Genomic DNA, 26,692 nt, shown 5'->3' with positions numbered 1-26,692 from the left:
ATATTAAAACTATATATGTGATATTAATTCAGCTTTAGTGTACCAAATGTCAAAAGTATTTTACACTTTAGAAAGTATGTTGTTCATATTGATAAAATATTATATTCTTAGAACTATATATGTATATATATTTGTCATTATGTCTGCTTAAAGTTAGGTCAGAGTCCATCCAGCAATTTTTAAACAGTTACTTTTCTCAAGGCATTCAAATAACACAAGCAAGAAGTAAAAATAGAACTAGGTAAAGAGAGGTGTATAACTCCAGCTATGTTAGAATTGGGATTTTTCTTGCATATGCAATGACGTATAAAGCAATGAATGACACAAGAAAACATTAGAAATTACAGTAGCGTTCCTCGAAATTACATGCACACATGAGAAGACATTATTATTACGATTTGATCGAATTATAGTGAAATAATAACTTTTTTAATTGACAGATTTATCGTAAATATTACTTCACTTATTGCCGTGGGCATAGATAACTTATCATTTTAAAGCACTGCTGTGGGAGTTTGGAAGTTTGTGCCATCAAGAAGTGAGGGTACTACTGTTCAAACGATACGAAGTTTGTCAGTTTCAAATTTCACATAAGTATTGAAATATGAAAACATGTCTTTGTGCTTTTTATTAGGTAATAAAATGATTAGACGACCATTTTATTTAAACTTATTAGATACATAACATGATTTATTTTGGCCTCAGTTTATTTATGAGTAAGTTCTTTATATATATATATATATATTGTTGTTGTTTTGAATTAAGCACAAAGCTACACAATGGGCGATCTGTGCTCTGCCTACCACGGGTATCGAAACCCGGTTTTTAGTGTTGTAAATACGCAGACATACCGCTGAGCCACTAGGGGTTTTGTTCATCATTGGCCCTAACTAATTAGGGCGTGGTGTAATATAATTCAGTTAATTGACGTTCTTAAATTTGTATTTTCTTTCATTCGCATGAGCTTTTATCTCATATTACTTTGTTTACAGCAAGGCCAAGTAAATTTGCGTCTTCAGTGAAGAGATACTTCAGATGAAACCTAGGCTTAAATATTTTGCATATGAAGATATGAGTCTACAAAGTAGAGTGTGTAGTTGTTTTCTTTTAACAAATAAAGAATTCTTTCCGACAAGGAAAGCTAGGAAGATTATATAATCAGAAAATTAGGGTACTTCGTATGTTGAAAGCTTACCAGAGTTTCATTTTTCAAATAATTACTAATTATTCGATTAAGCAAATAAATAGGAAATCACTTTAGTATAGAAAATATCTGATGTTGCAAAGCTCTTTATGCAGTAATTAATAAGTACTTGATATTTTATATGTACGGTATATTATAATTTTCACCAAGTACACACGGTTGGTATGGAGTTTGATAAATTAAAATAAAAGTCGCTAAATGTTATGTTAAACGTCAATTTCAAAGTTATTACCAGAATAATTCACTTGTGTAACCAAAATTGCAAGTTTATTATTTTGATGATGTCGATTAGTAAACTTAATTTTGTGTTTGCTGTCTAAATAGTCCAAAAAAAAGAAGAGCATGACACGGGGGGAGTTATTTATCAATATGCGTAGCAGTGAAAGGGTTAATGTCACCTTGTTATATTAGAATTTGTTAATAGTACATTTATTTGCATGATTATTCTGCAATATAACTGTATTGATTATAGCAAACCGTTTAGTTTGTTGTAAACTGATTTTCACAATTGACAATAGCTAGAAAAAAAATTTAAATTACGAGATAATTTTAGTTTTACTTATGACTACATATATTTTCAGTTTCAGTATGCTTCAAAATATTCTAGATAACTATTGTACATGTTATTTTGCTGTGGTTTAATACATAAATTCTTCAAATAAGATGCTGTGAGTAAAAAGAGTATTTAAAAAAAAACAAGAGTAATCTAATAACATTTTTTTAGAGAAATAGATTTACCTTATCCTATTACATTTAACTGAATAATTATGTTTTTACTTTCATGGTATATGAGAAATATACAATCCAACTTTATCAAAATATAATGAATGTATGAACTAAAATATTTGAAATTTTGTTAATTTATTTTTTATATGTACTACTAGTACTACCAGTTCTCAATATATTTCAAATATTAATCACCATGGCATAGCCTTCACTACAAATTCATAAGAGTTGAAGTACATAATCTAACAATACATTCTACAGATCTACAACTGGTTTGATATCTGAGTACTGTAGTGACTAGTAAAAATGGAACATCTCTTTATGCTCTTCTAATCAACTACAAACAATAACAACATAGTGGATATTGATATTGTCACCTTGAAATATACAATACTTTAAGGTAGTAAACGGAAAATAAAAGGGGAGCACTTGAACACAGTAATTCATCGCGTGGATTCAGAAAGACAAATAAACCCAGTTCATGCCATGAAAATGGACCCCGACATGGTTATTTTATTTCTATCAGTTTGCACCGTGAAAACAACACACAAATTTCCTTATTTTTACATCGATAAACTTTGACTCTCAGATCTATACGAAATGCCATGTAATCGAGGATAAACTGACTACATGACACTTTTCTATTGATCAATATTCTAATCCCTGTGATTTTTCATAGCTTAGACAAGATATTTACACAAGAATAAAGATAAAATTATTTATCTTGGAAATTCATCTGCATTATTTTTGCTTAAATAAATTAATCTGGAGCTGATTTTCCCTCCACAATTGCGCTAGTGAAACGTTCCAATACTTCTTTAAAAATCAGAGAAATTCTTAGCCTTCCTTGTCTCAGTAAAAATTAAAACATGCGATAACCTGCCTAGGCTATTTTATTAGTGTAAAAGTCACAGGGTCATTTTTATGTTTAATTATCTCATCAAATGGTTTAGGAGTAAAAAACAACTCAATAACGGGATTTATAATATTTTGGTCAAGCAATTTATTATAATGCCACATACGGTATGATTAACTCTAAAATTGAGCGAAAAGTCATTTTGACAGGGTCGTTTAACAAATGAAATGTAGTTAAGGCTATTGTAATTATAACCGGTGTTACGAAATGCCATGTATCACAGTTAAACTGACCATATGACGCTTTTCATTTCATCAATATCCTAATCCCTATGATTTTTCATAGCTTAGAAAAGATTTACACACGAATAAAGATAAACACATTATTTATCTTGGAAATCCCTCTGCATTATTTTTGCTTAAATAAATTACTCTGGAGCTGATTTTCCCTCCACAATTCCGCTAGAGAAATGTTCCAATACTTCTTTGAAAGTCAGAGACGTTCTTAGCCTTCCCTGTCTTAATGAAAATTAAAACATGCAAAAACCACACAGGTCATTTTTATGTTTAATTATCTCATCTAATAGTGTAGGAGTAAAAAAAAATCAGTAACAGGATTTATAATATTTTGGTCAAGCAATTTATTATAATGCCACAAACGGTCTGATTAACTCTAAAATTGAGCGAAAAGTTGTTTTGACAGGGTCGTTCAACGCGTGAAACGTAGTTAAAGCTATTGTAATTATAACCGATGCTACGAAAAGCAATTTATCAAGGATAGTCATTTTCCCATCAGTTTTCAACTTACATTTCTTGTTATTCAAAAAGTAGGCAAAAATCAATTTCTCTTAACATATACTCTTCTGGTAATGAAAACGACGTAAGCCTAAATTTTGGATCAATCGCTACTTACGACTAAATCGACTAAAACAACTGCCATCATGTTTATTATTAAAGTCTGCTATATAAAGAAAACTGGTTTTTCCATCTGGCCTGCATAGCATCAAATAATCTTTATATGAACGTTATAAATGACAATTTTAATAATCAAATCATATTTCTTGGGCGAATATCAATAGAACAGTTTCGTCAGTGTTATAGCAGAAGTTATTTTTTTCTAAATTGGGGAAATCTGCTTCTCTAGTGTTTAGGGTCATGTTTTCTCGCATATAGATATATAGGTACACATATACAAACATTTTAATTCTTCTAATTTTTAATCTGGAGAATTCTTTAAGATTTCATTATTATTCCTAACACGAGTGAAACAAACATTATTTTAAAGATAAAGTGCAATTCATCAATTTGAAACGTTTTTCTTTCAATATCTAGATAGTTTCTATCGTCGTAATTATATTGTTAAAATAAAAGCATATTGGTGAGAATTACATAATATAACAAACCGTAAAAATTTACTTTTTAAAGTGAAAATGCAGAACAATGTAACATAATTTGCTTAAAAGTTCAAAAATTTTCATTCCAGAAAAACTGCTAAAAAATAAAATAATAAAGCTATATAAAAACGAATTTTTTTTCGCTTTGCTCTTTATTTTCAACCACATTTTCTATTATAAACTAATTTTATAATCTAATATTTCCTGTAATTCATTTCATTATCAAAAAATTGGAAGCAAGTGAAATATGATCTTCTGACAAGTTTGTTTTTCTATACAAGAAATTTAATTGTTTTCTAGATTTCGTGCGTGAAAATAATTATACCTTGTACAAGACGCTGTTGTTTTTTTTGTTGTTGTTTTTGAATTAAGCACAAAGCTACACAATGGGCTATCTGTGCTCTGCCCACCACGGGTATCGAAACCCGGATTTTAGCGTTTTAAGTCTGCAGACATACCGCTGAGCTACTGGGGGGCTGTACAAGACGCATACTTGGCAAATCAACAAATAATTACAGTTTCCCGTCTACGTTTAGTGCTTCTCTTGGTTTTCCACTACAGCAGTAACAAAATATCTTCTTAAAAATTTATATTACATCAATGAAAATAAGCATTTCAAAAATACATGAATATAACAGATTAACTTAATTATCTCACATAATATAATTCAAGTTCACTTGAAAAACGAAACATAGATACTAAAATACTACATTTTTAGAATTCAGTATATTTTCAAACAACCCTAATCATTCTTGAAACAACTTTACTTTATTCTAGAATAAACTTTCCGCCGTATAATATTACAAGAGTGATTATTACAACTAATTTTACAACATCACTAGAATGATTATTACAAATCATTTCAAACACCACTAGAGTGACTATTAAATATAAATTATTTTTTACATTTTAGACTTTTTATATTACAATATTTAGAAATCGTACAATCTATTTACACTCATATACTTCTGGTAATACATAAAAGTGTTAAACTAAAGTTCGATGAAAAGATTTAATAGATCTTATGACAATTGTTTCAATCTTATATTTTCTTTGTTATAACAAATTGTCTGGAATAGCATGGTAGTAAGACGCTTGACATGTAAGCTAAAAATTACGGATTTGAAACCCTTCATCGAACATTCTCTTTCCTTCAGCAGTGGAGGCGTTGTGATGTGATGATCATTCCTATTATTCGATTAGAGTAGCCCGAGAGATGGCAAAAGATGATGTTGACTGGTTGCCTTCCCTATAATCTATCACTTCGAAATTAGGAACAGCTTGCTCAGATAGCCCTCGAGAATTTGTTTTCACAATACTCAACAACAACAAGACCAAAAATCATTACAGATATACCATTTCCTTCGTAAGTAAAAACTACACAACGGTTTATCTCAGCTGCATCCGCCTCGAGAATTTCTCCCTAATTTTATCTTTAAAATCGTTAAAGCTGAACAAACAATGTAATACATTGGGAGAATCTGTTAAACAAATTATACTTTTCTCTATAGGTTAACTATCATAATGATCACCAAACTCTCTTTGGTTTAGTTTGTTTTGAATTTTGCGCAAAACTACACGAGGGCTATCTGCGCTAGCCGTCTCTAATTTAGTAATGTAGGACAAGAGGTAAGGCAGCTAATCATCACCACCCACCACCAACTCTTGGGCTACTCTTTTATCAACGAATAGTGAGATTGATCGTAACATTATAAGACCCCCACGGTTGAAAGGGCGAGCATGTTTGGTTGACGGTGATTCAAACACGCGATTGCGAGTTGAGCGCCTTAACCCACCTGGGCATGCCGGGCCTCGCGAATATTGAATCCTTTCTTTTTGATTGACTCAAAGAGCGATCACGCTTTGAATTAAATCACATATCAAATATAGAATTTATTGTTTATTTTCGTAAAAGAAAAAACATTTGAATTATGTAAAGTCACATCTTTTTTCTACTTCATTGGAAATAAATTAATTTCCATAGTTTGCTAACAAAAAGTGAATGTTTTAATTTAATATTTATACAATAAAAAGTTGTTTATTAATCAAAACTAGTAGTTGGTTTTAAGCTGTGCGATATCTAACTCAACCTATTTCACATAATGGCATCCATAAAAAAAATAATACTATACTATAGTTTGTATATTTAAAAATTTTATAAATGGTATAAGTGAAATGATTATAATGTTTTACTTATCATTATTTTCAATTTTCATATCATTCTGATTAATTTTATTCGCGAAACATCGCATTTTATTTCCTAAAAAAATTCTCCAAAAGTATCCATATCAACATTATGAACTGTATTAAAACATTTTGAGTAACGTTTCTCTCCTATTACATTCAATAATTTTATATTTCATGGCCAAAGGTGCGTACTGTGTTATTACACAATCTACACATAATTTAATATTAGCAATGCAATAGTATCGTGATAACAACAATCTCTTAGTTAATCAATTCTTCACTTTGTGCTTTGGTACTCTACGCTAATTATTGTATTTTTTGGGTATTATTTTGAGAAAAATAATCGATATTTGTCTTACAAAATTAGCATGTATAGAACTTCAATCCAATTTGATATAGTACCTTACTTAGTTTTTCCAACATCAAGCACAGGATTCAGAAAACGCCTTCTGTGATTTCGGGTGCAACTCTGTGAAGCTCAATCTGGAGCTACTCAATCTCGGCAAACAGTCTGCTATTTACATGATAGAAATACGATGACATAATAAACAATAGTTGCAATAACCTAACCATATCAATATAAAAAAAACTTTGATAGAGAAAAACAAATATAATTAGTTTGATTCTCTCTATACATTTGTACTTATAGGTACGATTAAGTGCTGTAGTATTATGGCGTACCTGCTTTCTTTGTTTAAACTTTCTGTGTTATATTCTTTCCTCTAAAACTCAGTCTTAAATTATTGCGGATATTTTTTGAGTATAATTGCTTTTGTTTTCTTACTCTCGTCTTGATTGATTTATTTGTTAGTTAATTATACCCACTTATCAACTAACGATGGCTCAGCTATCGATTTGTAACACAGATTTTGTTTCTTGCACATCCATGATCGAGATCATATTCATACACCACTAAGTTATTTTGTTGAAATATAATTTTGGCATTTATTCACTATCCCTGATATGGATAATCTTTGTCTTCTTGTTACTTAATTGAAAGTTTATTCTGTAACTTCGAGGTAAATATTGATGGTTTTATTTTTCCTGAAGACGACTTAAACTTTGTTTATGATCTGTAAAATAATTTTCTTTTTAATCGACTCATCTCTACATCACATGATAAAATTTACTACCGACATAAGTTATAAGGAGAACAGTCCTTTTACATACGAAAACAAATAAATTTGGGTTTAGTTAAGAAAACTTAAATATTTTAATACATTATCTAGATAGCCTTGTCCACTATGGTATCTTATAAAGAAAGATATTTAGTTCTCTTACATAGCTTATTTGAGAATGTATTTCTTGTGGTGTTTCCGAAATTCACGTTACTGTTATAAATAATTTATTGAAAATTCCCATGAGAAAAATGAAAAAAAAATTAAGCTACTACTGTTTAATACTGCTTTTCTTAACAATGAACCCTAGAAGATCGACATGTTATAAGAATAACTATACTTAAATTCTAGAAATTATAAATGACATCAGGAAAAGATGACAATCGTGTGATCTTAATTATGAAACATACACAAATTACATTAAAGCTTCATCAGTGGCATTGTTTTGAAAATTAATAAAAAATCTTTTTGCGGCATCAACAAGTCTGTTTGAACAAAAAGCTTTTGTGAAAATTATTTTATTATACAAAATATATTTGAATCTGTATAAACCAATTTGAAATTCATGTAAGTAATCCAAATAACAGTCGCATTTCTTGTTCAAAGTGTAAAATGACCCATTTCTACTGTTGTTAGAAGGTTGACAATTTTTGTAATTTGTTAAAAAATTATTTTTTTTAAATGTGCTGCAACATAAAAAGCTAATTAATATAAATGTAAGATTTAAATTCCATTTCATATACTGGCTTTATTTAATTTCGTTCGAATGTTGTTTTGAAATGTTTTAACACTTGCACAAGTTATACTTTTTATTTTACAGGGTTAAAACATTTACAAGAAAGAGTTTAATGAATTATTTGTGGTCTATTGATAGCATGTACTGAATTTTATGAATACTGGAAAAGCAGGTTAATGAATGGCTTTGATTTGTCTTCCTACGTACTATAAGTAGGTCGGTGTGTGTTCGTGAGTGTCTATTAAAAAACAATAAAACCATTCAACTAATATTACTATAGTAAACAGCAATTATGTGTAATACAATTCAAAACTTGACACCAACTTTTTGGGTCACTGGTAAACTTTTTCCTGTTACTTTAAAAGCTACTGGCGAAAGGAAAAACACTAATATTTTCAAGAATAACAAACAACAGCATTTATTTTTCATCGAAGTCATATCTGTGGAGTTGTTGACCAGACAAATGTCATCTCTTGACTGCTTTCTAGATTTCTATTTTTCTTATTGATAGCTGTTGGTATAATTTTCTAAAGCTGGTATGTTGTGTTTGTGTCCAAGTCAAGGCGCCAAACACTTTTTATTCTCTTCATGGTACTGAATCTCCTTCTCTATAGCATGCTATAGCTTGAAGGCAAATATTGCACTCATGTGTCTTCTACGAGCATCATCCTGGCTTATACGCTGCCATACACAAGGAACTGTCTGAATATAATATTGTGCTGAAACGTGACGTGGGAAGTGGAACTAGTTCTAGACCATAAAGAAAAATATTTTGTCTAAACCAATATTTTTGGTCAAATATATTTGGTTTTATTTAAAGCGTTCAACAACAATGTGTTTGTGTCATTTCTCAGATCTGCTTCAGTTTTAACAGTGTTGGGAGAGCATTAAACTTACCAGTTCATTCTGTAATATATTCCAGAGCTCACCCTTCATGGAACAATCCTCACCCTGCATGAAACTTGGTGTCTATATTGTCTATGTTTGGTCATGGTAGTAAGTATATTGATGATATTTCGTCGAAATAAAAAATAGTCTTTCGTTTGGACAACATCTTAAAGTAGAAATCTATAAAAGACAAATTTATTTTTTGCTTTTTTTAAAGAAGTACATGCACTGTTGATCTGTTTTTGCCAGGATTTTATATGATTTTTAAAGAAGTACATGCACTGTTGATCTGTTTTTGCAGGATTTTATATGATGCTTTTAACGTTTACATGTGCTCATTCAAATATGCTTTGCTAGTTAATCAAAAAGTTGGAAAAAAAAGCACTTTGTTTTGGCATATACATGTTATTCCATTACCTTTACTGGGCTTATAAAAGTGTTCTATTTTTTCTGGTATCTCATTTTATTCTCTAAATTCTTTAAAGAATATTTGTAGAATAATAGTGTGTAAACTACTGTACTTCTGTATGATGCTTGAAGATGTTCTTATAGTAAATTCGAACCTATGAGTCATGCAGTATATTACAATACGTCAGGATGTATCTGCTTCCAACACTGTGCACAAACTACATCTAATGATAAAATATATCATTATGGATTTAAATTCACCATGATAAAAACCAAACCCTTGGACGGCCGCCTCCTGTGATTCCATGATATCCTTGACGTATCATTTCTTTTACATTCTCAAGCTTCAGATATCAAGTATGAGAAAAAAAAAATGTATCATCAAGACATATACAAGTCAATTTCCTCTGTCAGTTCTCACTATGCAATCATCAATAAAAAGAAGTCAGAGATATGAAGTTATTCTTATACTTCGTGATGCAGAGTACTAGCTATTTTAGTGATTAATGTTCTACGTGTTTGATCATTGCAATAATATCTGTCCGTTGAAATATTATTGTCTCCTTGCTTCTATTATTATTAAGAAGCTAATAAATAGCTTACCTATAACTGATATGTAGAAAACTATCCTCAAAGACTACCGTTTTTATAAAAGTATCAAAGTTCATTTGTTGTTGACCTAAGCTTATTTACTTTTCTAGTTTCTGCTGCCCGGTGACGTTAAAATGCACTTATGCAAAGTTAAATTTCATGTGCTGTTTTAGCGAATCTGTTGTTGATATTTTTGCACCATCAACGTAGTGTATTGTTTTCTCAGCAGTGTTGGTAGCATATCTGGCACATACTTTTAACAACACATTCCTTGTCTGTCTTTGTACTGTATTGCAACCAATTCTCAACTCTGTTATCCATTCGTAAAAGGTTTCTATATTTCAATATGTTTTATCCTTTTTCTAAAAGTTGTTTGGGTATAATACGTCTCTGAAATTAAAAGTTCTGTAACAGTTTTAAAAACTGTGGCTGACAGCCGTATTAGCTTGTTCGTCATTGACGACATGTTTGAATCACTGGCTGAGGTTGAATCAACTACAGTGAAATAAATTGAGTGAAAAATGAAATGAATAAGGATAAATGATTATTAAACAAAATAAATGAATTAATAAGTAACTAGATTTCTGTATTAAATAACTAAAATTAAATTATGGGAAAGAAATACAAAATTTAGAAAATGGACTTAGATTTTTATTGTCAGAAGCAAGCCCACAATTACAAAATATTGTAGTTCGATATACTCACGATTTGTGGCAGATTTCTCAATGAGTACTCAAAATCCAAATGTTTCAAGCGTAAACTTGGCATTTAAGTTACATTTTCTTTTTTGCTTCTATTATCCCTGGCAAACCAAACCCAACGAATAAGTTGAGTGCCCTTAAAAAGGTTGGTTTCTACGTGACAACTTTTATATGATTTATGTGTTGATAAACACAATGATCTCCAGAGGACATAATATTATTTATTTCACCTTCTAAATCCGTTTTTGGATTTCATATACGTCCTCTCTCTTACAGTACTAAATAAAATTGCACATAAATTGGCACAAACGTTTGAAATGCATCTAGTTTCTGAAAAAAAAAAGAAAATAATATGGTACTATATAAAACGTTTTAAAGTTCATAAAGTTCTGGATTTTTTTATGTTAAAACACTGTATTGAAAAGAAGAGAAAATAATAAAAACTTCCGTTCTATTTTATTTTATTAACGGTAGAGTGCCCAGTTCTACTTGACCTAGCATGGTCTGCTGGTCAGAACGCCGAATACGTTCGCTACTTTAGTCGTGAAAACATTATAAATATGAAGGTCAATATCATTATTCGTTGTTAAGGGTGCTTAGAGTTAGTATTGGGTACTGCTGGCCGCTTACCCTTCCTGTGATCGACATTTCATTACAAGGGACTACAAGAGATGGCCTTTGTAGCTTTGCCACAGCCTAAACAAACTAAAACAATTCTACAAATAAGTACAAAAGTAACTAAAGTGGTGTTCGTATTTTTTGCTCTCTTTTTTTTTAAATTTGCACACAACTACATGAGGGCTATCTATGCTAGGCGTCCCCAGTTTGGTAGTGAAAAACGAGAGAGAAGTTAACTGGTCATCAATACCCACTTGACAACTCTTGAGCTACTCTTTTACCACCCAAGGAAAATGCCAAACACTAGAGTCTAAAGGAATTTTGCTAGCTATACACCTCTAAAATTTGACCTTACGAAACTGTCAAGCTGATATGAACACTTCAAATAATATTTATGATTAGTATAGTCGTTTCATCCGACCTTTAATGACATATCAATTTTGGTAAAATAACCAGAGTAAACAAAATGAAATTTCACAAATACGTGTGATAAATTTAACTAAGTTGTAAGCTAATTGGGCAGATATCTAAAACATAACTGAAGCAGAAATGTTTACGCAGATAGGACCAAACACCGAAGGTGATGTACTCCATACACAAGCTGTCATCTTTGGTTAAGACTCTAGTATTAAATTTAAAAAAAAAGATTTTTCATTTATCTGCATATTTGGGTGCTCATTTCATAAAGTTACTTACATAAACTGAAACTCACTCTTTGCAGTCACTAGTTTTAAAGTTATTATCCTGAATAAAAAGTAGGAAAAATAAAAAAATCAAATAATTAATATTTATTTTTAAATTTTAGAAAATCACAAATGAAACCAAAATGGTTAATTTCGTTACTTAAAATTAAGATTTCGTTTTTTTACTACATAGCATATTCTAGCTTTATTATGCCTGAGTTATTTCATATCTTCCTACGCCAGTTTTAATTTTACACAACACACCAGGTTTAGAAATTGATAACACGATGCATGCCCGCTACTAGATTGTTCTTACTTCCGAATATACTTAATTATTCCACGTTTAGAGACAGTTCATTTATCTATATTGTCTCTCTGCTGTGTAAAACGCTATAATAATTTTGTATTAGTTGTTTAATTTAATTTGATATATATTGTGTGTGTCTATGCATGTATATAGGGAGTCGGGGATGAATGCATCTGCGAATGAATTCAGCAAATTGGTTTTAAATTATATGACAATTAATAGTTATGTAACACTTCCATTGCCACTAGCTGCCATAATTCGTGAAGACTACACATAATCCCAAACGTATATGAGCACTTCTGTTAATAAAATTTTAACGCATCACGACATCAACTCGTGTCTGGTTAGAGTAATGTTATCCCCACTTTTATGGCAGACAGTAATAAGACCATTGTCATAAATCCTTCTTGTTTGATGTCAGATCAACTTGCACTGTAGTAATTAACTCTTAGACAATCGTTCTTTATTCTTCTGTCTTTAGTAAGAAGTTTTCCTGGGAATTGTATCACCTATGATTATTTTCCCAACGTCTTATTTTGATAGGCCCGGTATGGACTAGCGCGTAAGGCGTGCGACTCGTAATCCGCGGGTTCGCGCCCGCGTAGCGCTAAACATGCTCTTCCTCCCAGCCGTGGGGGTGTATAATGTGACGGTCAATCCCACTATTCGTTGGTAAAAGAGTAACCCAAGAGTTGGCGGTGGATGGTGATGACTAGCTGCCTTCCAAAAAAAACAACTTATTTTGAGATATTTATGAATGCCGAAAATAGATAATTTCTTGCAAATTCAAAACCAAGAAAATGATCTCGTGTTCTATATTTACAATATCATCTGAGCGAACAAATTTAATACTAAGCTTGTAAACACTTTTAACTAACGTTGAACGTTTTGAAAGCAAGATACTTAGATTTTCCATATATACCAGAAATGTCTGTTTGTTTGTGTTTGTTTGGAATTTCGCGCAAAGCTACTCCAGGGCTATCTGCGCTAGCCGTCCCTACTTTAGCAGTGTAAGACTAGAGGAAAGGCAGCTAGTTATCACCACCCACCACCAACTCTTCGGATACTCTTTTACCAACGAATAGTAGGATTGACCGTCACATTATAACGCCCCCACGGCTGAAAGGACGAGCATGTTTAGTGGACGGAGATTCGAACCCGCGACCCTCAGATTACGAGTCAAGCGCCGTAACCCACTTGGCCATGCCGGGCCCAAGAAATGTTAAGTATTATCAAAGGAATACGCAGTGGTTATATTTTACCTGGAATATTACACTCAATACATTTTCTAAAATATACCAGTATTAACGCTCAAATCAAATGATTGAACATAATTTGTAAATAACAGCAATATTATCTATATTACTAGTTGTTTTTGAAATTCGAGCAAAGCTACACGAGGTCTATCTGCGCTAGCCGTCAATAATTCAGCAGTATAAAACTAGAGGGAAGATGGCTAATCATAACCACCCACCACCAATTCTTGGGCTACTCTTTTACCATTGAGAAGTAGGTTTGGCCGTCCTATTATGACACCCCAATGATTGAAAGGGCACGCATGTTTTGTATGATGAGGATTCGAACTCGATAACCTCAGATTACGAGTTGAGAGCATTAATCATCTGGCCTTACCTATAATACACATATTTTTATACTGAAACAAAAAGTAGTTATAGATGTAATTTAAATGTCTTTGCAAAAAAATATTTTTTTCTGAAAATTTGAATTATAAGAATATTTTGTTTGGATCAGTGCAATATTTAGCTTTGGTGTAATATAAAATTTATTAAAAAACAACTTGTAAATATAATAAAGTATAATTCTATCGATGGCATTTACCTAAACAAATTACAGTATTTTCTAAATACTTAAGTTGTTTTAAAACTTCCAATTTTTTCATTTTGTTTCATTCTTCAGATATTGTTTTCCAAGTGTTATCAGATACTTTTTCTCTTTAGTTTCCCCTGCTAATCACTTGCTATATTGTTACGTCTGTATGGCCACGTGTCTTGCTTATCCTATTCCAAAGTTCTAGTCATCATTCTCCGAACTAAGCCATTTGATACTGTACTGTAAACGTCCTCGTACACAATTGCCATTGGATAGTATTTAAACACATACACACACACAAGTGTATCACAAGTAGTCGATTTCACCAGTTCGGTCTCGCATTTCACGGTACTTATCACAACACAGCAAATTTAATCACGAAGTCACTCTTCTACAGTTTCTTTAAAAATATACACTTTCCACAATTCGCCCACGTTTCTCTTTGCCTTTCATTAAACGGCGAAATAACTTATTTGGTTTCACTTTTAATATTCTTTCTGCCATCAGAAGTCGATTCCGTCTCTCATGCATTCAAAACAAGTATTTAAAAAGGTTGTTTTCATTAGATGCCGATTTAATTATTTAGTTCTGTTTCTCAGTCTCTTCTTATAATCAGACAAAAGTAATTTTTTATTGTTTGGAAATAAGCACAAAGCTACACAAAGAGCTATTTGTGCTCTGCCAACCACGGATATCGAAACTCGGTTTCTAGCGGTGCGAGTCCGCAGATACGGGAGAGGGTGACAAAAGTTTAGTCATTTGGTTTCGTTCTAATCAAACTTTTTTCATTGCTAAATGCGCCATCTTGTGGTATCCTTTTATCAGATGGCAAAGGCGACCACGTATAAATACACTCTGATGTGTATGTGTGTGTGTTTTTCCTATAGCCACGTCACGCTATCTTCTGAGTCCACCGAGGGGAATCGAACCCCTGATTTTACCGTTGTAAATCCGAAGATTTACCGCTGTATTAGCGGGGGACTACATTCTGATAATTCTTTTCTTCTTTTTTTTTTCTTATTATACAACGGATTATATTTAAATGATCTTCAACCTGGAACCCTATATTAGAGAAATTCGAGCATGAACTTAAAAATTATTGTTTTTTCAATTTATTATCATTATTCCCAATTTTTCCCTATAATTTTTATTAAAAAATAAAAATATTAACCAAGTATTTTATATCATGACGATGTGGTACAAGAATTAGCCTGCCAAACTCTGGTACTGAGATTCAATGGTTCATCTCTCGTTACAGCCAAAATAAAATCGAGTTCTGCTCTTTGACGACTTTGGTGTGTTATAAGAGTGACGAGCGAACAAGTACTTGTTGTGATAAAGCAGCGCGTGAATTAGTAGCGGGTAATTCCAATTAATTCCCTTCTCACTAGTTTATTACTTAATTGTTAAGGGCATCCAGCTTACGTGAATTTCATGCAGCTTTGTGCGAAATTAAACACGTGTATGTCAGTATGTCCATGAAAACTATTTGAAGTATTACGTAACAAAGAAGTACAAAAGGTTTTATATCAACTATATGTAAAATTACAAAATACATAGTTGGAATGCAATTATGACACTATTCTAAAAATAACTTTTATTTTTATTTTTTTATTCTAAAAATGACAATTTACAGTAAAATTAAAAAGACCTCCTGTGACACAGCAGTATGTCGCTCGATTTTTAACGCTAGAAACCGGCTTTCGCTACCTGTAGTGGGCATAACACAGATTGCTCATCATGGCGCAGCATTGTGCTTAATTCCAAACAAATAAATACATCAAAAAAAAATTGACACATTTGATGAAAACAACGAAACAAAGCATTTCTACAATAAATTCAATAGCATCCTTTAGGTTCACAGGTCCCTAGATTCTGACAGTGGCCAAGAATCGTTATATCAATTAGTCAATAATATCATATTCTATTTAAGTTTCATACAGAAAGTATGAACATTAAAAGAAGAATATTTGCAAGAATTTATTTCTGTTCTTCTATATACAATGAAATCAAAGATTTTATTTACATTCTTCAAACACGTTCTAGCGCGTAATTAAGAAAACAGTATTGCTCAATGTAAGAACCCACAGGAATGTATCTCTTTTATTACTTCATATAATTAGAAATAAATCTGAGACATCAGCAGTTTTTACATTTAAATAAATAATCGAGAAGCTTTAAAAATAAGTTTTTAATTTTAGTTACTCCCAATTAATCCATTTTTTAAGCAGATCAACTCGTCTAGTGTAGCGAAGTTCAACATTTCTAAAAATGCTCAGGACAGACTTTAACATTTGTCATCACCAAAGAAAACAAAAAAAACAAAAAAAACAGTTTAAATCCACCTTTTGCTGTGGATTTGAACTTCACATTTATCACTTGTTTAAGTGTGTACTGTACACGTTTTAAAAATGTTTAAAACACTTTCCACAAATAAGATTTATTTGGGATCTTAATAATCATGTATTTTCTGGAAACCTTCCTCATATGAACGATTTTCTCAACTCATGTAGCCATTAACGACAACGTGCTGATTTGAATTTACGAGGTCCCGTTACTGTTAAAAAGAGCGATATAAGTGTAAGAGTCAACTACCATTCTTCAGCAAATCAGGAATAACCAAAAAGTTAACAGCGGACACCACTGGCTAGCTACCTTTCTTTTGGTCTATCAGTTTAAATTTAAGGACGACTCGTGTAGTTAGCTCTTCAGTAGCTTTACGCGAATATCCAAAAAGAAATAAATAAAAAGCTATTAACAGCTATCACCGCCAATAAGTAAATTTGAATATTGGATTTTATCTCTTATACACATTTTTCATTTAATGCAGCTTTTATTAACATATACAGTAAACCATTTTAAATTTTAGTTCATATACACCATACCACGTTTAAAAACTCTGAATTTAATACTTGCGTGCAGAAAACATATAGCTAATAATTCATTTAGATAAAGTAATTCTGAGAAATAACTATAAAAAATCCTTTAGAATCTTCTATAATTCACTTCACCGAAACCAGATGTTCTACATGCGTGAACACGTATTCAGAACAAAGTTTTAAAAGCTGCTTTATTAACAAAATGCCGGGCCTATTATTCAATACATGACCCTATGTAACTACTACAAACACAGCTAAATTACTCAAGTCAGGAAGTTTGCAACGTAATTATTAATGACTCATACGCCATCCTCTCTTGCTGCTAGAACATAACCCAAGAACTACCATTTACGTCATAAACCAACGTTATCTAGTGTTCAATTACAGGCAATACAAGGATTATAGCTGTTTGAAATGAAATTCACCATTTTTACAGTCCATACCTTCATTAACGACTATGTTAATTAACTGATTTGAATTTACGAAGTTCCGTTATGCGAACAGTTTCACCATCATTAACCATAAAAATAAAATACTAAGTTATAAAGTTATCACATAAATACTTCCAAAAATATTATATATTATTTGTAGTTAAGCGCAAAGTTATACAATATGATATTTGTGCTCTGTCCTCACGGATATTGGAACCCGGTTTCTAGTGTAAGTCTGTAGGCATACACTGCGTCACCGATGGGTATTATATTGTAACAGATAAAAATTAACTAATCTATTTTAGTTATTCAGAAAGTAATGTGTTTAATTATTTGAATAAAATGTTTCAACTCTTCATATGAAACTATAATGAAATAAACTGGTAATAAACAAGTAAAATATTTTGTATTTAGCAGTAAAGATAGGATAAAAGAAGCTTACTATTTAATAGCAGTTATCTGCAAAAGACGAAGGTATTGCACATCTTTAAATAACGATTGTTTTAAAACACTGAGAAAAGTATTATTGTTTGTTTGTTTTTGAATTTCGTGCAAAGCTACACGAGGGCTATCTGCGCTAGCCGTCCATAATTTAGCAGTGTACGACAAGAGGGAAAGCAGCTAGTCATCACTACCCACCGCCAATTCTTGGGCTACTCTTTTACTAATGTATAATGAGATTCACCACCAAATTATAGCGCCCCCACGGCTGAAAGAGCAAGCATGTTTGGTGTGACGGGGATTAGAACCCGTAACCCTCAGATTACGAGTCGAACGCCTTAACCCACCTGCCCATGCCGGGCCGAAAAAAGTATTAAAATAGTTTAATGGTTATCTATTTTCAATTGGAAAACAAAGCTCATTTTTTGTATTTTACGAAGACACAATCAAACTTTCAAATACAAGCTGAAGTACTCGTCAACAAATTTAATTAAGTTTGTGTAAACTTAATTAAGACAACGTAAGTGTAACAGTAATAATATATTTCAAAGTAATAACTTTAACACACACTTAATCTCAAAATATTTAAATTGTAGAAACAAAAGCTTCCTCATAAACGTTTACAGCTTGTTTTACATCTACAAACAAAGATTTTTAGGTCATCCAACTCTTAACATGCACATGTTATTGATCACGATAAAAGCATGGTTGTTTGAGAAACAATCAAACAACTTTCATATTTTAACCATGAATCCTTTCAGAATATTTAACATTGTCTGAAATGTCAACCTGCCAATATTATTTGAGATTGACTAAGAATCCTAGGAGTAATTAGCACGCTTTACAAAATAGGGAGAGGGTTAAGTGCATGTTGGACCCTGTTAGAATATTCCACATAGTTCATAGTGGAGATTCGCCCAATAAATTTGGAAGAGTTAGGGTGCAAACAAACACATATTTCTTCTTTACATATATAGATTAATTGTAATTGAAAGTTTCATTATTACTAAGTACATCTGTTATCAGTACAGTCAAATGCGAATTTAACTTTATAGAAAGTTTATAGTAAGATAGACCTAAATGATTCAGTAAGTTTCCGAAATTAAATTTATACACCATACAGATAAAAGCGTTATTTTACACATATTTATTTCACGTGATTTATTTACAATGATTAAGAATTGTCGGCTCAAATTTACGACAAAATGGTTATTATTCTCTGTCAGCGTCTCATTCTTGGGTCGCTACAAAAATAAAGTGTTTAAAAAGCTTCGTATCTAAACCGACAGAGAAAATTCTGGTTTCACGAAACAAATAGTTATAAATAATATACACATGTATTTGACTATAATAAACATGGATTTCTATACCCAACTTTAAATTTTCCATAAAAGAGATCCATAGTCATGTGTGATAACAAAGACTTTACTTTGTAATTTCTGATAACGTTGATAATGATCTATAAATTATCCTTCATCACCCCACATCGATAATGTTAAAAAAATAGTTATACTTTCATAAATATAAGTTAGATAATTATGGTACTGTTAAGATTAAAGTGTCAAAAGTTTTGCAGCAACGTTTTAATTTAAAATGTAGCTTTGTCTTGAGATTTATAGGTTTTAAAGTTTTTGATCTATGTTTTGAGTAAATAAAGTATGTAAGTAAAGTACGAGAACAACAGTAACGGTTTATATAAGTTGTAAAGGTTTTACTGAGAGTATGTATCACTGATATCAACATTCGTATAACTAACACCAATACTAACTTTTACTACTGTATAAATGCAATTTTATACAGTCATAAGAATAGCACAAAGGAAATACCTTCTAAATAAACCATGGTGCTAAAGGAGAACAAGGATGAACACCAAAGTTAATCAAAAAACAAAGTTCGAAACCAGAGCATTTTTTTCACCCTCAGAAAAAGATGGATGTCGCTGCTGAAAACGTCAAGTTTAATGGATTCCTAAGTTTGAGTTATCCATTATATAAATGCTCATATGGCAGATGACAATTCCAAATTAAGTTTAACCCTGAAATGTACAACCAGTTCACAGTCAGTAAACAACTAAACTTTTCAATGAAATGGATATCACAGTATTGATCATAGTATCACATTCAAACACTTTTAGATATGCACTATAATATGAACGATACAAATATAGAATTAAACTAATCGATTTCAATTAATGTTTATAACGCTGATATTTCCGTAGTTATGGAATACACTTTTTTTTCTAAATATTCTGAAAATTATTGTACAGGGTGGCCCAAAATTATTTTTCCTTTTTTTTAATTCAATAATTAAATGACTATAATAAATATAATAATGCTGTTTACAACATCTTGTAGTCCATCCCAAACAACTTTTACTGTCATGTCGTTGTTGGTTTTTCACTCCAATGAGGAGTGTTACTCCTTAAAAATACAACTTTACAAGAAAAGATTCAAGACTTAGGGTTGGCCAATTCCTTGTCCTTCGCGTCCACCACTCATTACTCCTCTAGCCTTTTTCTCTGAAGGTATGTTGGGGATATAGTGTATTGCATATCTATAACAAATATTACAGAACATAAGATCATAACAACAGACGCCACTGTTACTGTAGGCATGTTTCAACAAAGGTGGACTAAAATCGAATATCAGTTGAACGCACTGAAAGCTACTAATGGCGCACACGTATAAGTCTACTGACATATTAATAAAAACCGAGTTGAGCTACAAAATCTTAAAAACTACAAGCTTGAATTTCTTTAGTTTCTTAATTATTAAGTTTTGAAATAGAAAAGATATATTTCGATCACCCTGTACTATGTCGTAATACGAATTACGGTGAACGTTGTATTTAAGAAATTTATGTTCTAGCACACGGATACTACCTAGCATTAATGAGACGAGTTGCGACTTCTATGGAGTATGACACTGGTTGTTTATTTACTGCTGTTTTAACAGGTTGACTACCGAGTAAGGCTAGATGAAACGTGGTTTGTTTTAGAAATTCACACAAAACTGCACAAGCGCTGTCTATGCATAGCGTCCCCAATTTTAAACTGACAAACTAGTGGGAAAGCAGTTAGTCAATATTATCCACCTCTAAGTTTAGAAGTACTCTTGTCTAATCAGATAGTAGGATTTGACCATAATTATAATAGCTCACCAATGTCCCCAAAGTGCAGACCACGTGTCCGCGGCAACATATCGTAAATTCAAGTTCTCATATTTACACTCTGGACAATATAATTGGTAAGATGTGCTTATTCCATTATATTTATAGTGGCCATAAGTTAAATTATTTTCATTCTTATAGAAAGAATGAAACTGTTTAGTTGAAATTTCATAGGCTTTTTATGTATCTATAATATCGTGTTTCTATTTTTCAAAAGATTACAATGTAGTTTTCAATCACGAGCAAAAATTGAAACCATCCTACTAAATCTCTAATCATAAGATTGACACTATCTCATATCAAACAAGTTTTGTTTATTTGTTAAAGAACAAAGCCACTTTCGTCTATTTGCTGTGTCCATCGTAGAATCTAACCCCGCATTTTAGGGTTGGAAATCCGTAGACTTACCACTATCCTATAAAGGGGATTATCAAACATCTAAATTTAGTATTATAAATGGAGAACAATATTTAAGCTTGAGATATTTGGTTGTAATAAAAAATGTATGAAACGCGATATATACTCTTCAAAAAAAGAAACGCAAAAGGCAAAATATGAGACAAATTGTTAACAAGTTTATTCCGGGTAGTTCTGTATGACATGTGTGAAACTTTGCACATTCACTGATGAACATCCAAATTCTGCAAAGGCAAAGTCCACGCTCACTAGGTGAAATTTAACGTCACTCAACGTCTATAACGAGTATGCCCCTCGTGAGCATCAATAACTCCTTGGCATCTCCTGCCCATAGAAGCGATGAGATGACGAATCACATCCTGTGGAATGGCTGTCCACTCAGCCTGCAAAGCTGCTGCAAGCTGAGGTAGAGTCTGCGGTTGAGGTTGTCGCCGTCGGTTCAACTCGTCCCAAAGATGTTCGATGGGGTTTAAATCTGGTGATCTGGAGGGCCAGGGAAGAACGTTGATGTTGTGGTGTCTCAAGAAGACAGTGGTGAGTCGGGCTGTGTGAGGATGGACATTGTCATGTTGAAATACGTCGTTGACGTTCACCATGTTGGGTTGTACATGGGGCCTAAGAATCTTGTATAATGTAGACGGTTGCGTACGGTCTGATCGAAAATTCTACGCAGCCCTGGTATGGTTGAGGCAGTAGACGTCGTAGTAGTGGTCCTATCTCGAAGGTGACGTAACCGGATGTTGCGATCTTGTGCGGGCGTGGTCACACGAGGTCTGCCAGATCGTGGACGGTCACGACCTGATCCATGTTGTTGGTGACGATTCCATAGCCTTGCGATTCTGGTAACATCTGATCGAGATTCGCCTGCTTCCAAGCGACCAATGGCGTTGTTGCGTTGTGCTTCAGTCAGTCTTGGCGTAACTGTATTGCGTGTCGGTGGCTTAACACTGAGCTATGGAAACCGAGAACCCGTCACTTTTATAGGGATTGTGCACATGTTGCACTTGCAGAACATGCAGATCTCTCAAACAAATTTATTTGACACGAATGCATTTTGGTGAAATATCCGATGTTTTCCTCCGTTTTAAAAGTGCACAACTTTTATTGTCATTTTGGTCTGACAATCAGTGCCTTAACACGTGTAACATCACATACTCTGAGCTTGTAACGTTATTACATATATTTCTTTTTAAAATAACAAAAATATCCCTTTTGCGTTTCTTGTTTTGAAGAGTATATATTACTAACACGGATCAAGCAATGCTTGTATAAAATCTTACTGTTGTTGACTTCAGTTAGTAGGTTTCAATCATTTAGGTTTTTTAAACCACAATTTTCAGGGTATTACTGTGTCAGATACAACTTCTGCTGAACCTGCCTATGGTTCATTATGGTAATTATTGTACAAAATACTTGAAGCTGTATATATATAACTTCATACACCACAAGTCATTAGTTTCACAACACCCGTTTCTTGTCGTATGACGAAACTGCCCGTTGAAATGTATTATCACACCCAGGTCATTATCTAATAGGTGTACCTTAAGATACAAGTAGTGATTAAGCGTTGACTTAAGGACTAAGACGGTTTGACTGTAAACAACTTATCGTTTGTCAAGAAGAACAAGAAGTCAAGAACGGTTAGTTTTACCTTACATGTACGTGATTATTAAATGTAAACTCACCTCATTAAATTTATCAACAACCCTACTGATCTAGTAATAACTCTTACACCAAATAACAATTTTAAAATGTTAAATAGAATGATCAGAAGATGTCAGTTGCTACGACTGTCACACTTTTAACCTGTTAGCATTAGTGCATTGTTTTTTGTCTTACCAATAGATAAACCAACGTAGTTATTGTGATGTTCAGCTAATGAAATAAACATCTTTGATCTCAACTTTAGTAATAGTCATGATGTAAAAAACTTATGAAAACTAAGTGTTCCTCAACTTCTGCTTAAAACCTGTCACTCAAAGGAGTAATTTCAATGTTTTGTTTTCATGCTATTGAAATACCACTATTTTTTATCTAGGCTTCATAACGAAAACTCCATTTACAGGGCTTTTGAGAGTTTTATTAAGGAATTGTTCGAAACATTGTCACTAACAGAGGATGCACACACAGCGTGCGCACACTTGACATAAATATATAAAGTTAAGGAACATTAATAATGGCTCACAAAACATTATGTTATATACACAAAAAAGTAATAAACTGTAGGTTCCTGCTTTTTAAAATTATCTGCACTTCAAGAGGAACGCAACATGAATAAGTCATGAAGAAACTTTACTACTGAATTGGAGTAGGAAAGAAATGTTTTATCCAAACTCATATTGAAATACCATAGCAAATAAAGTTTTGTGTTTAAAAAACTTACTTTCCATAAAGCGTACTTGTATAAACATGTACAAAGTAAACATTTGGTGTGTTTGCCTTTAGTTAACATTATCGTTTGTTCGTTTTTTTTTCCGTATAAGCATCAATATCTCGGCAATACTGGTTAGTGAAAATGTTTGCATTTTTGTTAAACCCTGCTATAAAAATTCCGCTTAATTATTCCTTGCGTTATTGCACTATTAATACAGACATCTGTAAGCGTGGAGGTTGTGGAAATAATGGTATTTGGGTTTACATAAAACAGTTTAGTAATGTTGTAATAAATGATAACAAGACATTACCTGGCGTTTTCTACAATTTTGTAACTCTTTCAAAGTTTAGGTCTGATTCAATTCACCGATCAACTATTCTCAAATAAAAGACAGTGATTCTAAGGGAATAATAATATAGTCCCGAGCAAGTGTACGTGTCTATAGTTTATATTACAAAGAGGGAAGAAATATACAGGAACAACGAGAGATTAATGTGCTTCCTTCTTGAAATCAGGACGATATAAATGAGAAAACAAGTGAAGCATGTGCCTGATTTTCCTCGGAATTTGTTCAGTGGTTCATTTTGTTGTTGTTTTAACCGAAACGATCGAGATCAATGTCTTTTGTGTAAAGTGCACCATTCACGAAAATCATGATTAACGTTGAAAAAAGAAAAACGGTATTGATTTAACCAAGTGTAACAAAAAATAAACCAATGAAACTCAGTTAGTCTCTGGAGGTCTGAGATAAACTAACGAAACGTTTTTTAAATTTTAGTTCATGGAATTTTACCTTTATATTACAACATGTGTTTATACTGCTCACCAGTTTCCTTGCGTTTTTTGTTATAAAGTACATGAAGTAATTATATGCAAATTTTTCATCATACCTACGATTAACATTAAAGGTTCGTTTGCTATTCAAACTTTCATGATGACGAGAAACCCACTTGAGGTAAAAATGTATTGCAGATACCACTACTATGGATATTATAACATTTAACTAAAGTAAAATACAAATTCTCGAGACATGTGCTCAGTAATTCTCTTTCAAATTGTTTTTGTGAAACTGAAGATGACTTAAGGAGGCCAAAACGTTGTTGTTGTATTGTTTTTAAATTAAAGCCGTCTCCGTAATACATACTCAAAAATCTTCAGTTACATCTAAGTAGCAGGATACTTAACCCATTTTTCTAGTTGAAATAACTCTGTATTAAGAACTGCAGAATAATTTAGAATTAAATAAAATATGACACAATTTAATATTGTGAAACTAAATATTAAATAGAAATCAACAGCTCATAATGTCTTTATAATAATAATAATATATATACACGTCGTATAGCTTAATCTTTGTGCTAGAAGTGAATCTAGGCATGTGACATTAAGTGCAAAATATTGGATCCAAATTCGTACAAAAATTCATGAAAAAAACACATTAAGGAAATTACGAGAGCCAGTTGCTGCTCATTAAGTTAAACTTTACTCGGATAATGTGAGATTAAATGTCTGATCAATGCTTTTATAATTATAGTGCAAAAACTTTCGTACAGTACGATTATACACAACCTTGCAATTACCATTATGGTTTGGAAAAGTAATACATGTAAACTTTAAAAAACAGGCGATTCATACAATAGAGGGTTTCAGGGTTAAAGCGACTTCCATCAATGTATATATTTTATTATAGCAAAACCACATCAGGCTTCTTCATCGATGGAATTCGAACCCCTAATTTTAGCGTTGCAAATATGAAAACTTACCACTGTTCATTGCGAGACACTTCCATAAAATCTCATTGCAGTGTTTACTTAACATTCGCGACCATTATATTTTTCAATAATATATCATTATGGTGTTTACTTAATATTTGCAACTAATATTACTTCCATCACACACTGCATGATCGAATATTCTGAAGTTTGCAAAACATGTCTGAGCTAAATGACGGATTCATCTCTTTGGAAAAATGGTGAAACTAACCGTTTTGTTGGAGGCATGCTTGCTGGTTACTTTTATCTAACTCTTTACAACATATTATAATCAGTAGTTCATGTTGAGGTTTATAATTTTTTGGATATAGTCCTCAACTGCTAGTTCATTTCAATTTTAAGTATATTGTTTAATCAGATTACGTCACCTGCTAGTACCACCATTTAAATACAAAAACCTTCATTTTGTCATCGTTATTACAGATGCTGTATCAGTTCCTATCAACATCTAAATGAAAAGAAACACAAACTATACTATCCATCAAATATTTTTACATGACAAGAAATACATACGCTCTCATGCTTAACACAAATGTATTCATTTAAGACTGAAATCTTTCTTGCATAACTGCACTGCGTATTTTTCCTATAATTTTTTTCGTAACTATTGATAGAAAAAATATAACTACCATCCTCTGATCAAAACACCTTGAAATTTGAGTTCGGTTTTGTAACAGAATAAACAGTACAACGTTGTATTTCAAAGTATATTTTTTTCTCTGCATACAAAACGTATATTTTATTTACATATCCTTCGTCTGGACGTGATGTACGTTTAGAACCTAACAAGACACACCACATGCTAGATTTTCATATAACGTTCTTTTTTCTTGTATACGCAAACAAATATATATATAACTGGTACAGGTAATAGCCAATGATCGTATCTAATGTGGATTTTGTTAACTATTACGTCGAATACACTAAGGAATATCCTATAGAAAACAACGTAAGGAAGTCACAA

General features: G+C 32.1%; 1 long non-coding RNA gene across 2 annotated transcripts in view; it reads right to left on the bottom strand.

The window, feature by feature from the left end:
- Positions 1 to 26,692, bottom strand: part of LOC143227147 (uncharacterized) — a 95,057-nt gene that overhangs the window by 47,782 nt on the left and 20,583 nt on the right. The window contains exon 2 of one of the 2 annotated variants that reach the window (XR_013014905.1): positions 6,774 to 6,880. The exons of the other annotated variant lie outside the window; for it this stretch is intronic. This is a non-coding gene — a long non-coding RNA (uncharacterized LOC143227147). The remainder of the gene's footprint in view (positions 1 to 6,773; positions 6,881 to 26,692) is intronic. 2 annotated transcript variants of the gene reach the window in all.

This window comes from Tachypleus tridentatus, chromosome 9, assembly GCF_004210375.1.
Source record: "Tachypleus tridentatus isolate NWPU-2018 chromosome 9, ASM421037v1, whole genome shotgun sequence".
NCBI classification, from domain to species: Eukaryota; Metazoa; Arthropoda; class Merostomata; order Xiphosura; family Limulidae; genus Tachypleus; species Tachypleus tridentatus.
This window is presented reverse-complemented; position numbering and strand designations above follow the sequence as displayed.